The sequence below is a fragment of the Silene latifolia genome, chromosome 11, assembly GCF_048544455.1.
Source record: "Silene latifolia isolate original U9 population chromosome 11, ASM4854445v1, whole genome shotgun sequence".
In the NCBI taxonomy this organism is placed as follows: domain Eukaryota; kingdom Viridiplantae; phylum Streptophyta; class Magnoliopsida; order Caryophyllales; family Caryophyllaceae; genus Silene; species Silene latifolia.
Window position 1 is genome coordinate 181,958,640 of NC_133536.1, and position 13,232 is coordinate 181,971,871.

General features: G+C 41.9%; 1 non-coding gene across 1 annotated transcript; it reads right to left on the minus strand.

The window, feature by feature from the left end:
- Nucleotides 1-8,606: 8,606 nt before the first annotated feature.
- Nucleotides 8,607-8,713, minus strand: LOC141616000 (small nucleolar RNA R71). The gene has a single exon (XR_012530381.1). It is a non-coding gene; the product is annotated as a small nucleolar RNA R71 (small nucleolar RNA).
- Between the last annotated feature and the right edge of the window lie 4,519 nt (nucleotides 8,714-13,232).

Here is a 13,232-nt window from a genome sequence, read left to right on the forward strand (position 1 = left end):
TTCAACAGCTGGATAGTTGAGATAGTCCAGGTCAGGTGCAATTGAATCAGCCTTGATAAACATATAGGTTTGAGCCCATCCTTTGTCATCCCCTGAATCAAAGTTGGTAATCAGGTGAGCCATCTTCGACCTGACTCGAAGATTAAACCGACAGTAGAATGACTCTTCAGGTGATAGACATTCTTGAAGTCATCCAGGGTAATAACCAACTTATGCTTAGAACACAAGTGCTCAACTGAATGAACGATCTTCCAGACCATTGGCATGAGTTAAAACGGGGGAACCCTGATAGCCCTGATCACCTCAATCATGAAAGGAGAAAGGGGAAGCTGACATCCACCCCTAAATGCCCATTCAAAGATACAGAACCAGCCTAGACTACCCCAATTAGCCCTAACTGGACCACTCTCAGGGATCCAAACTTCAGCCCCACTGGGAATGAGGCCCCTACCCTTTATATAATGCTCAAAGGTTGGTTTTAGCTGATTGGCTTCATGGAAATAGGCTGCCAATGCCTTAACAGGAGTATATTCAACCCCCTTATATGACATGGATAGAATCTCTGGGGCAGCAACAACTTCCACCACATCATCCTCAGGAATAACATCTGGAACCTTCTCAACCTCAGCAGGAACCATTTCAACCTCAACAGGAACTTTCTCAGCCTCAGCAGAAGCCTTGGAAGCTGCGTCTTTCTTCTGCCACCAGCCATATTTTATTTTTTACCAAAGATTGATTTTTTGCAAAGAGAGAATTCTAGAAAGGGAACGAAGAAAATTGAAGATTGGAATATGAAAATAAAACGCTGCAAGGCAAAGTATTTATAGCCGCAATAACAAAACGGCTAGGAAAGCAAGTGGTTGAGGTTAATCCTGACTCTCCTAGGATTTTGTGAACCTACCCTATTTATGGCAATTAGCCGTTACAAGAAGCTGAATCAAACACAAACTCTAATCTGAAGAAAAGATCCCTGCACAATTCTTTGCCTGGCCCAAATTTTTATCTCCTTATTCCTGGCCAGACCCAATAATGGAATAAGCAGATAAGGGGCAATTATTGGGCCTAGAATTATCCTGCCTGACCTGACAGAAGCCAGGCAATGACCAAGACCAAGCTTTAAACAAAGAACACCTGAAACCAGGCATTAATTAAATATGGACAGGCACCAAACAGGAGTTGATACAAGACAGGTAATAAAGAACCACCAGCCTGAAAGGAAAACACAACAGGCACAAGAAAAGCATTGCATAAGCAGGGCAGGCAACAAACAAGCTGTTCTCATATACTCCCTACAAACAAGGAAGCCCATTTCAGAAGAAAAAGATATGGGGAATAGTCAAAGGCAACGGCTAAATAGATGACAACCACCTCCGGGTAAATAGGGCACAAGCCCTATTTACCAGGAAACCCTAAACGACAGGAAAACAACTTGGAAAAGCTAGTATAAATAGAAGCGAAGACAAAAACAGAAGGGACATTGAACACTCTTTCACTCTCACTTCTACTCTTATATTCTTAATGTATTATTCTTGCCTGTCACGCCTGATAAACAAATACTCTATCAGGCTATCAAAATTATAGTAACAATCACTCCTAGCTTGGTGCCCGTGGTTTTTTCCCTTATTCCCAGGGTTTTTCCACGTATAAATTCTTTGTGTCTTTATTTCTTATTCATTAATTTACATAGCAATACCAGTCAGGCGAGTTATTTGAGTTAGATCACCCTACTCTAAATCCTCTGGCAGGGCTCTCTTATTCAGTAAAATCCCTGCCAAAACAGTATGGAAAATGGTCTGTTCTGTTGAGCACCTCTGTAAAAAGCATAATATTTCGTTTTCTCTTGATGATCTGAAAGCCTGCTACGCTGTCAAAACCAATAGCCCTGGCCGTATAAGTTTTAAGGTCAGGGCCTGTACTACTCCCCTTCTAAGCAATCTGGATATTGGCCATGACAAGAACTAGGCTGCTGGGTACATGTTTGTCAGGACCAATTCTATGGGTCCTGATCTGGCATATTTAAATTATGAAGCTTGCGTTGTTGGTGAGTATTTTGGCCTGCATGTTTTATTTGTTAGTAAAAAATAAAATAAAATTATATTGAATCATACCTCTTATGCGTGCAGTTGATGATTGGGTTACTGACCACTGCAAATATTTCTGCTTTCCTTGCTATTCCTCCTTTGGAGAGGTCTTGGGCCCTCTGTTGTGGGGTTGGCTACCTCCCTCGTTGCCTGAAAGCTGATGGTACCACCAGGGTGCCTAAATCTTCATAGGCTGTTAGTGCTTCCACCTCAGGCAGTAAGTCTATTTTGTTTTCCTCTTTCTTCCTATTTTTGGTTTTTCCATGATGTTTAGTTTATATTGCTAATGTAGTATTTCGTGTTATAGCCACCAGGTCATCTACTCGCCTTGCCAGATTTGGTATGGCTGATCTCTCAGCCAGGTTGGCTAAAATCAAGGAGGAAGGCTCTCAGGGTAGCGGAGATACTGAGCCTGTTATTGATTTAACTGAAACGCCTGGTGCTTCCAAGGTTCCTACTGTTCCTGCTGTCTCTGCTGAAACAAGTTCAGCGGCCCAGAAGAGAAAAATTGAAGATGTTGATATATCTGCCCCCAGTTAGGGAGGTGAGAGCCAGGGTGGATAATGTGGAGGCTGCTAAGGTGAAAATTAGAGATTATGCTGCTTCCAAGTCAGATGTCATGCTTACCCTTGACCCCGTCGAGACTGCTACTCAGGCAGTTGCTTCAGTGGATCATTCTGTCAGCCTTTTGGCAAGTGCCTTGGCTGCCGTAAGGGAGGTACGCTATTTTTGTTATTTCGTAATATGTGTTTTTCATTTGGGTGTTTTTATTATTATGGCATAGTGTTTATGTAATTTTCTTTGCTTCTGGTCAGGGTGCTGCGGCTTGTCTCCACAATGCTTATCAGGCTACTTCTCTGGTAGCTGGAATTGACCTGATGAGATCAGATTATGATAGGCTGAAGTCTGAACTAGACTTTGCACGGGCTGACCTGGCTGCTAAAGCTGCTGACTTGGCGAGGGTGCAGGCTGAGAAGGATGCTGCTAAGGCTGAGGCAGATTCAAATAAGCAACTCTTGCAGAAGGCGTTGGACAGGAATGAAGAGCTCACCCAAGAAAGAGATTATTTGGAGTTTAAGCTTGATGATGCCTCCCTTTATTTTTATATTAAGGGGAAGGTAGCTGCTATGTCGGAGCCTGTTGAGGCCAAGGCACATTGGAACGCTGAAGCTGAAATGGCTTTTGCTGCTTCAAAGTATCCTGACCTGCATAACATGGGAAATGAACAGGAGGTCGATTCTCCAGGGGAGCAGGATGTTGATGCTGAGGCTGATCAGGCTAAGAGCGGGAATGTTGATGCTGTTTCTAAGGAGAAGCAGTGATTTGATTTTTTCTTTGTTGGTATTTGGCCCATTCAGGGGGGATGTTCCTGGACAAACAATTTTATTTTCTTTGTTTTTCCTAAGGTCAGGGAGACTATCCCTGGTCTTAATGAATATTTTGGTTCCTTTGCCCCAAGGGGTAAGGGTTTTATTAATATGATCGTAATGGGCTTCTTTGGCTGATTTCGCTTATTTCCTTGACATTCTGTTTGCTTTTGATTTTCTTTAAACCCATGAACTTTGTTTTTCCAATCTTGTGGACCTGTCGAAATTTCTGTTTTGTTAACCCGTGAGGCATATTTAATTTGTCCTGTCATTTGAGCTGTCTTGATTAATTCAACCAAGTATGGTTTTTGTCATAGTGGTTGAAGGGTTGGGAAAACCGGCTTGACAGGAGGGCTTATGTCCCCTGCCTGACTGGAGGGCTTGGTACTCGGCCTGACAGGAGAGCTTTTTAGACTAAATGGTTGGGATGGCACACCCTTCCACCGTCTTGATGCGTCCAGCCGTTTGTAAACATGTGCAGTAAACCTAGTCAGGTCAGGCAACTATTTCATGCCTGATTGGTCCTGACATTTTGTACCTGATTATGGCCTGACATAGGTTTTATACATGGAATAATTTCAAATGAGTTACATTCCAAGATCTTGGGATCATTTCTTCTTCTAATGTTTGGAGCTTGTATGCTCCTTGTCCAACGATTGAATCAATTAAGTAAGGGCCTTCCCATGTGGGAGCAAGCTTGCCTGCTGATTTTTATTTTTTATTTGGAAAAAATTTTCGTAGGACGAGGTCTCCTTCCCTGAAGACTCTAATTCTAACATTTTTGTTGTAAGTCCTGGCTATTGCTTGTTGGTATGATGCTATCCTGATTTTGGCAGCATCTCTCAGCTCTTCTGTCAGGACTAGGTTATCTTGCATTAGATCTCTGTTCGCTTCAACGTTGTTCATGCTATATCTTGATGTTGGCACCCGGACTTCTGCAGGAATGACAGCTTCACAGCCACACACCAAAGAATAGGGTGTTTGGCCTGTTGATGTCTTTGGGGTTGTCCTGTCTGCCCATAGTACTAGTGGAAGTTCTTCAGCCCACCTGCCTCGTCTTCTTTTTAGTTTCTTCTTTAGGCAGCTTATGACTACCTTGTTGCTGGACTCAGCTTGGCCATTAGCTTTTGGATATCCAGGGGTGGATGTTACCAGGCTGATGTTCCATTCTTGGCAAAATGCTTGGGTCTTTTTCCCCACAAATTGGGTTCCATTGTCGCATACTATTTCTGATGGGACTCCATATCTGCAAATAATATTCGTTCTGATGAAGGATATTACTTCTTTTTCAGTTACTTGCCTGAAAGAGTCAGCCTCGATCCATTTGGAGAAGTAATCAGTCATAGCCAACATGAATACTTTTTGTCCTGGAGCTACAAGCAGCTTTCCTACAATATCCATGCCCCACTTCATGAATGGCCAGGGTGCAGAAATTGAATAAAGGAGCTCAGATGGCTGATGTATGATTGGTGCATGAACTTGACAGGCTTCACACTTTGAAGAGTATTCCAGACAATCAGCCCTCAGTGTAGGCCAGTAATAGCCCTTCCTGAGTACTTTACTTGCCAGGCTTTTTCCTCCTTTGTGGTTACCACAATGTCCATCGTGTATTTCTTGAAGTACTAGTTTGGCTTCGTCAGGTTCCAAGCATCTCAGGTATGGTCCAGCCTGCGATCTCTTGAATAAAGTGTTATTGATAATAGCATAGCTTGAAGCTCTAATTTTAAAAGCCCTTGCTTCGTGTCTCCCCTGAGGTAGTATTCCTCGAAGAAACCAATCATAATAGGGTTTAGTCCAAGAATTATAATCCTGATTGATAGGGTTGACTTGTTCAAGCATGCTGATGGCTGGCTCTAATAAATGAACAATTGGTATTTTATCGAAAAGTGTAGGGGTAAAATTTGAACCGCGGCTGGCCAAGCATCAGCCTGTGTGTTCAGGTCTCTTAATATTTGATCTATATCAAATAAAGCGAATTTAGCGGTAAAGTTTTTTGCATATTCTAAATACGAAATCATTTTCGCATCCTTAGCCGTATAAATTCCCTTTATTTGATTAGCAATTAGAAGTGAATCAGTTTTTACCTATAGATTTTGAACACTGAGGTCTAGGCATACCTTTAAGCCTGCTATCAGAGCTTCATATTCCGCTTCATTGTTAGTGGCTTTGAATTAACAGCTTATAGCATGGGCTATCATATCTCCCTGTGGTGATTTAAGCACTAATCCTAACCCTGTCCCCTGGCATTGGATGCCCCATATATGAACAAAGTCCATTCTTGGTCTGGGGTTTTATTTTCTAATTGGTTGACCTCTTTTTTCAGGTCAGGTTTTAGGTTAGGGCTGAAATCTGTTGGAATATGTGTCCTCCGACAATAATGCGATCACAACTGTTGATCATGATGATCACATGTTTAAATCTCATTTTAAGAATACATGTGGGATGTAATATTTTACAGTCAACTGGTCCACACATATCGGTAATGATTGGCTTACTAGAGTTTGACATTACTGTCGTGCGACGGTGGTGATCAGTTGATCCCCTTAGGTCATACCTAAAGGGTAACACTCTTAATTGGTTATTTAATTGATCGTATAACGATACGGGTTAATTAAATTATTTAAAATTGACGGACGATTTTGGAAGTAATATTTACATATCTCATTATAATTTGATTAAATTAGATACGGTCTAAGTAATCGAATTGTTTTATTACTTGGATGGAATTGTTGTTTACGGAAACAATTGAAACGGAATGAATATATTATTATAAATACAGAATGTTGTAATTTATGACTCGGGAGCCCATTACGGTACAAGTAATTATGAATTACTAGGTTAACTTTATAAGTGACATATTTTATTAATATGTTGATTTTTAATTGTTAAAAATACATTTTATACACATAATGTCATGGAACATGTTACATGTTGATACGTGCCTAATGTATAGTCTTTTTAGCCTATTTCAGCACGTATTTCTATGCATTTTCATACTATTTTTATGGTATTTTGCCCCGAATTGGCTACTTTGGTTCGTTATGTCCATTTTGTAGAAATGAACGCGAAAGTAGTGGAATCGTACTCTTTTTCGTCCTTTTTGCATGCATTTAGAGGAGACGGGATTTTCCTGAGTGAGATACTGTGTTTGGAAGCGTCGTGGCACGCATTACGAGGCATTTGGTGGCGGACTTGAGCTGAATTGAAGATGAAGCACTCGATCGAGCAGTTTTTCCACTCGATCGAGTGGTTTTCACGTCTCAGATTGGTCGATCGAGTAGTTTATTACTCGATCCTTAAGTTGCAGAAAAACCATTCACTCGATCGAGTAACTATTTGGTCGATCGAGTGGATTTTGCTGAAGAGTTGGTCGGTCGAGTGCTTTTAATCCACTCGATCGAGTTGTTTCGATGGTTAATGGGCTTAATCAGCCCGTGTGTTAATTATTTCGCTAAACTTTGTTTGCTTTTATATTTAAACCTATGTTAACTAGGTTAAGAACATCTTTTTTATCTATCTTTTATCCAGCTTTTGATCGATAAAAACTTTCTACTGTAAACCTTAGTACGTTGCTTCATTCTTCTCTACTGTTACTTTATTTCGGGATTGCTTTCACTTGGAATTTGTGTTCTTTACGCCGGAATCGCATTGATTGTAATTCCTTCTTTTCCTTTAATAATAATCAACCTTTTTGTTGCTTTAATTATTCGTTTTTCTTATTATTCCTTTTGCCCTAATTTCTCTTTATGCGATTTATTGGTCATTTCATTATGTTTACTGCTGGAAAATTAATTGCTGTTAGTTTAATTAGCGATATGAGTAGCTAAACCCCTTTCATGTTGGGATTAGGGGATCTGCGGTAGAAATGTGACGATGTAGTGAATGAATTAGACGAATTAATTACGAGACTCTGTCACTATAGCAATTTAATTGTATTTATTCGACTTAGTTGAGTGCACGCTTCTATGTCACCCTTTAATCTGGCTAAAATTAATCCTGGATCGAAAGATTGGACTAAATAGGCCTGCTATAAACAGTAGACTACCCTAATGAGGATGAAAGTTAAGTTAGTGGTATTTTAGGATAGAAAGTGGACCGAAAGGACCTTTCAACACCCGTCTCACATTAGTTCGTCTGAATCATTTACAGCTGAGTTACTGGACTATCATAGTGAACCGAATTCCCGACACGTCCCTCTCTTCTTGATAGTTTAAACCGATTTTCTTGTCTTATTTTTCTTGCCTTTAATTCTCTTCCCTTTAAATCTCGTAGTTTAGAAATCAATTCAACAAACCCCCCAATTGTTACCTTAGGACTAGAATTAGATAGCTGATAATTACATTACCTCCCTGTGGATTCGATACTCGACTGCCTCTACTATATTTTAGTTGAGATCATTAGGTTTTATCTTTGATAGGGTTGCGATAGCCGTGTCAAATTTTGGCGCCGTTGCCGGGGAGGCAATTGTTCAATTTATTAGTTGTTTTATTTTTAGTCCTTCTCAGTTTAAGGGGCATCCGTTCCTTAAACTATTCTTATATTCTATTTGTAGCTTCTTCTTATGCGCAGGTCACAGGGTGGTGAATTATTGCCTTATAATCCTGAGATTGAGAAATCTTTGCGCGAGTTAAGGCGATCAACTAGGGTATTACCGACAGAGGAAGAGCTGAGTACTCTGTCTAGCTACTACGAGAACGCTCTATTTGAGGATGATCCACCTTCATCTCCAGTTTCCAATTCATCAGCTGAGACAGTCACTTCTCCAGACTTTCTAGAAATGGCTGAAGAAGCAACTATTGCCAGTCACTCTGAGCCGACAGCGGCGAATCTCTATAAGGGATTTGTATTACCAGGGGACGCAAGAAAATTCGAGCCAAAGCCGTCTTATATTAATTTGGTTGAGAGAAACCAATTTGGGGGAGCTGCAAATGAAGATGCAGCTAAGCACATGGAAATCTTTATCGATTATTGCTGTTCCATACCCCCACCAGCTGGCGTGACCCCGGATCAGATAAAAGAAACCATGTTTATTTTCTCACTCCGCGATGCTGCAAGGGAGTGGTATAGGGATTTAGACCGGGCTACTCATGGGATAACAGACTGGAATTCACTGGCTTTAGCATTTTACAAGAAGTACTTTTCTGCATCGAAGACTATTGTCATTAGAGCTCAGATCACGAGCTTTAAACAAGGGCCTGATGAGAACTTTCATGAAGCATGGGTCCGTTTCAAGAAGCTGGTGCGAACCATTCCGCACCATGGGTTCGAGAAGTGGAGTCTTTGCAATCAGTTCTATAATGGGTTGTACGACGATCGTAGAGCTATTTTGGATGTCTTTGCGACCAATGGCCGATTTGTTGAGAACATGGGAGAGACTAAGGGGTGGAAGATCATTGATGATTTGGCCACCCATAAGGCCGAGTATGGGAACTCCAGAGGCAATCAAAGAAGAGTCGCTTGAATCTTCTTCTCGTAGCCGCACTAGAAACTCTTCTCGCGAGATTTGACAAATATGAGTTGGGAGGAGCTTCCAAAGGAGGGATGTATCGGGTAAATGCTTTGTTTCGACGGTCCTTTCGTCGTAGAAGATGTGGAGCCGAGGGACATGTTTCGAGAATTGTCCTAGTCCTTTTGAGCAATGTGCTTTGCCTTTCAACATTACAGCGGACAAATACTTATTATGAGCCGAATGTCCATCCCAATTTGAGGTGGACAAGCCAAAATGTGCTCAATCCTACTCCTCCTCCGAACCAAAGAATAAATGTATATTCCTCCACACAAGAATCAACAAGGCTTTCAGAAGCCTCCGTCTTTCAATCCTCCTAACCATGGTGCATCATCTTCCGGTGGGGTGAGTGAAATAGGTGAGATAAAGTCTATGTTGCAATCCATTACAAAGCAGTTGCAGCTGAGTGATCAACAAAATCAACAGAAGGACGCGTCTATTAAGGCACTTGAAACTCAAGTTGCCCAATTGGCCGCGAATCAATCCTCGCGGAAGCAAGGTCATTTACCGACTCAAAATGAGAAGAATCCACATGATAGGGTAAATCTGATAGAATTGAGAAGCGGTCTTTCTTATGAGGGACCAGAAGTGTTGAAATCAGACCCGAGGATGGCCAAAACTGATGATGAACAGTGCTTTGGCAAAAATAACGAGCTGTCAGCCAAGAAAGTGCTCGATCGACTGATTTCAGGAGGTCGATCGAGCAGAAATGATGAAGAAACGGGTCGATCGAGTGGTTTTTATGCTCGATCGAGTGAAGAGCAAAGTGGAGTTGGTCGATCGAGTGGAAATTGTACTCGATCGACTGACATTGATGAAGAAACTGCTCGATCGAGTAAAAAAATTGGTCGATCGAGTAGTATTAATGACGGGAAGCTTATTCGAGAGCCTGCTAGTGCTCGTTTAAGCGAGATATCACCGGAAAGACCTCGTTCGAGAGGTAAGAAGCGTCCAAAGGATACAGAAGTTGCACCGGAAGATACATTGGAAGCGAGAAACAAGGGACTTGAGATACCTATCAGGGTTCCCTTCCCGAGGCGGCTGCAGAATACAATAGCTAATCAACAATTCGGCAAATTTGTCGAACTTTTGAAGAGCTTGGAAGTCACTGTGCCGTTCACTGAGTTGCTGACTAAGGTACCCTCTTATTTAAAGTTTATGAAAGAAATTTTATCGCGTAAGAGGAGTATTAGTGATAACGAGACCGTAGCTTTAACTGAGGTGGGGTCAGCCCTATTTCAAAATAAGTTACCCCCTAAGCAATAAGACCCGGTTATTTTTTCAATTCCGTGTCATATCGGTATGCATTTGTTTGATAACGCGCTATGCGATTTAGGCGCTAGCGTGAGTGTCTTACCTTTGTCTCTGGCTAAGAGATTTGGTTTGACAAAGCTGAGTTGCACCAACATGACTGTCCAGATGGCCAACCGTAGTTTATCACGGCCACTAGGTGTAGTAGAAGACGTACCTGTTCAGATCGGGAAGTTCTTTATTCCCGTTGATTTTAGTGTCTTAGACATCCCCGAAGATGCACACACCCCTATCATTTTAGGGAGATCATTTTTGTCTACTGCCCGTGCAGTAATAGACGTCGGGGGGAAGACTTTGACTTTCCAGGTAGGGGACGAGGAGCTGATTTTTCATCAGTCTAAGTTCCGGAGAGCTCCCATGCAAGCCCAGCCTTGCTATGCTCTCTCTTCTATTGGCCCTATTATTGACACTTCAGATGAAAATTTGGAGAATCGTGTTGCTATTGTTAACCCTCCGCCTCAGACTGAGAGCAAAAAGGAGGAAAGTTCGTCTGTTTTCCTTGCTTTGCAGTGCGATGAAAGCAATGAAGGAGTCACAAAGGACATGGTGCAATTATTATCAATCAAATTGAAGATGATGACGCTAAAGCTGGTGATAAAGGAGCAAGGACGAGGAAAGTTTGCGCTTACGTGGATGTGAACTACTCCTCTCCTACCGTTTCAAGTGATAACTCATGCTCATAGAAAGTGAAGAGGACAGTCAATGTTGCTGAGATGACATCCTCCAGTCAGGAGCCCCCCGAGGGGCTACTGAAATTTGTTGGGAATTAAGCGGGGAAATGCCCCGTGTAACACTTTGTAATAGATAATTTTTGAATTTCTTTTGAATTTGTTTTATTGCGTTTTAATTAGGACAATTAGTTTAGACAGTTTTTAGCATAGACGTAAGACTTTAGACTGTTCTTATGCGTATTTGGTATATTGGGAAATTTTTGCGTGTGTTTTTATGCAGGTTTGGGGAAGTTTTACGCATTCCAAGGAAGAAAAGACGAAATTCAAGAGCATACGCGATAAAAGTCCTCGATCGAGTACTTTTTGTACTCGATCGAGTGAAAATTTGGTCGACCGAGTGTTTTTTCCAGTCGATCGACTAAAGCAATAAATGGGATTGGTCGATCGAGTAAAATTTTACTCGACCAAGCAGCTGGACTATCAAAGTGCTCGATCGAGTGGTTTAAAACCCCTCGATCGAGTGAAATGAACAGTATACATGGAGTATTTTGCTTTAAACTCTTTTGTTTTGTTCTAAACTTCATTTTCCCTAAAGTTTCGTCTATCAAACCCTAATTGCGATTCAAACTCTCCCAAATCCCCTTTATTTCTCGCCTAATCACCAAATCCGCTTCCTACATTCCATTGTTTGCATATTAATCTTCAAAAGCCCCTTATTTTCCCCTTCACTTGTGTTGATTATCTCGGTTTTAAAAGGGTTTTCGGGTTTGCGGTTTTTCGACTGAAAAATCGCCATTGTTGCTTGTTTATTTGAAGATTAATTGCAATTGTAGGATCATTCTCATCAAGTAAGCATTTATTTTTCTTTGTATTTTGATTTCGATTAATTGGAATTTTATGAGGTAAAAATTGAATTTAGGGTTTGAATATCCATTGTAGGTCGATTTTTTGACTTTAATTGAGTTTATTACCCTTGCTTAGGTTACTTGATGATCATAATTCCCCTTCCTCGCTGTCTTGCATGCTTAATTCGAATTTCACATGATTTTTGTGGTTTGGTTCAGGACAGTCGAATTTTTCGACTGTCACTTCGGTTTTGCTGCTGTATCTTGCCTAGTTAGCATCTTTGTTGCGATTTTGCTGCTGATTGTTAACTGAAATCGCACTCCCGTCGATGCTTAGCCATGTTTTCACTGAACCTTTGCACAGAAACTGCGATTAGGGTTGTTTAAGTCGAATTTTTCGACTGTCTGGCGATCTTTTTGCTGCATTGCTTTAATTAACCTCAGTTGTTCTCACTTGATGCTATTGTTAACTGCTGCTCCCGTCCCCTATCGCCATTGCATGCTGTAATTCGAATTTGTTTGAGGATTGTTGGGAATTCTATGCTGTAGAGTCGATTTTTTCGACTTTTAGGGGATTTATATGCTGCCACATGCTGGTTTTACATGCTGTTTTAGCCACGGTTAGCAGTCGTTTTCTTATCATACCCCTTGTTTTGATTACATGATGAAGTCTAGTACTTTACCTTCTACTAGTACCACTTCTAGCCCGTCCTTGAGTGAGTCAATGGCCCCTGCTGTTGCCACTACCACCGCCTTAGTCACCACTGCAGCCCCAGTTTTCCTTGTTTCAGCTGTAGGGACGGTTTTTACTCCAGCTAGCTCAGCTTCTAGCCCAGTTCAGGCTACCTCTTCCTCTACGATCACCACCACAGCTAGCACTGCTGCTAGTTCCTCTTCAGCGGTGACCACAGTAGCCACTACCTCTGCACCACCTCCTGTTTTTACACCTGTGGCGGACTCGCCAGCAGTCGCAGCTGCCTTCAGAGCAGCCCTGGTTCCTCACACCGTCGCTTCACGAGCTTCTGCCTTGAGTTTCAGAGGCCGGGGTCGTAGACAGTCTCGAGCTACGCGAGCTCCTGTTACCTCTACTTCCGCTACTAGCACTTCTACAATTGCTGCTTCTGCTTCCGCCTCTACTTCTGGCACTGTTACAGTCCGAGGGGACACCTTCCTCGACTCTCACCCAGATTATCCGCAGGTATTATTCGTTAACGCTTTACACCGTACAAAATTTTATAATTTGCTTAAGTGTGTGCATGTACCTTCCCGATTTCTAGAGGAATCGGCGCTTACGAGACTCGGCATTTACGAGTCGGTTTGTGACTTACTACGGGCCACGGGGATGCCTGGCCTCATCACTATGAGAGGCCGTACCTTTTTAGAGCTGAGTCTCGAGTTTCTCGCTCTTTCACCTTCTCCCCGATGCGCACAAGATCGACCCCCGACAGCCT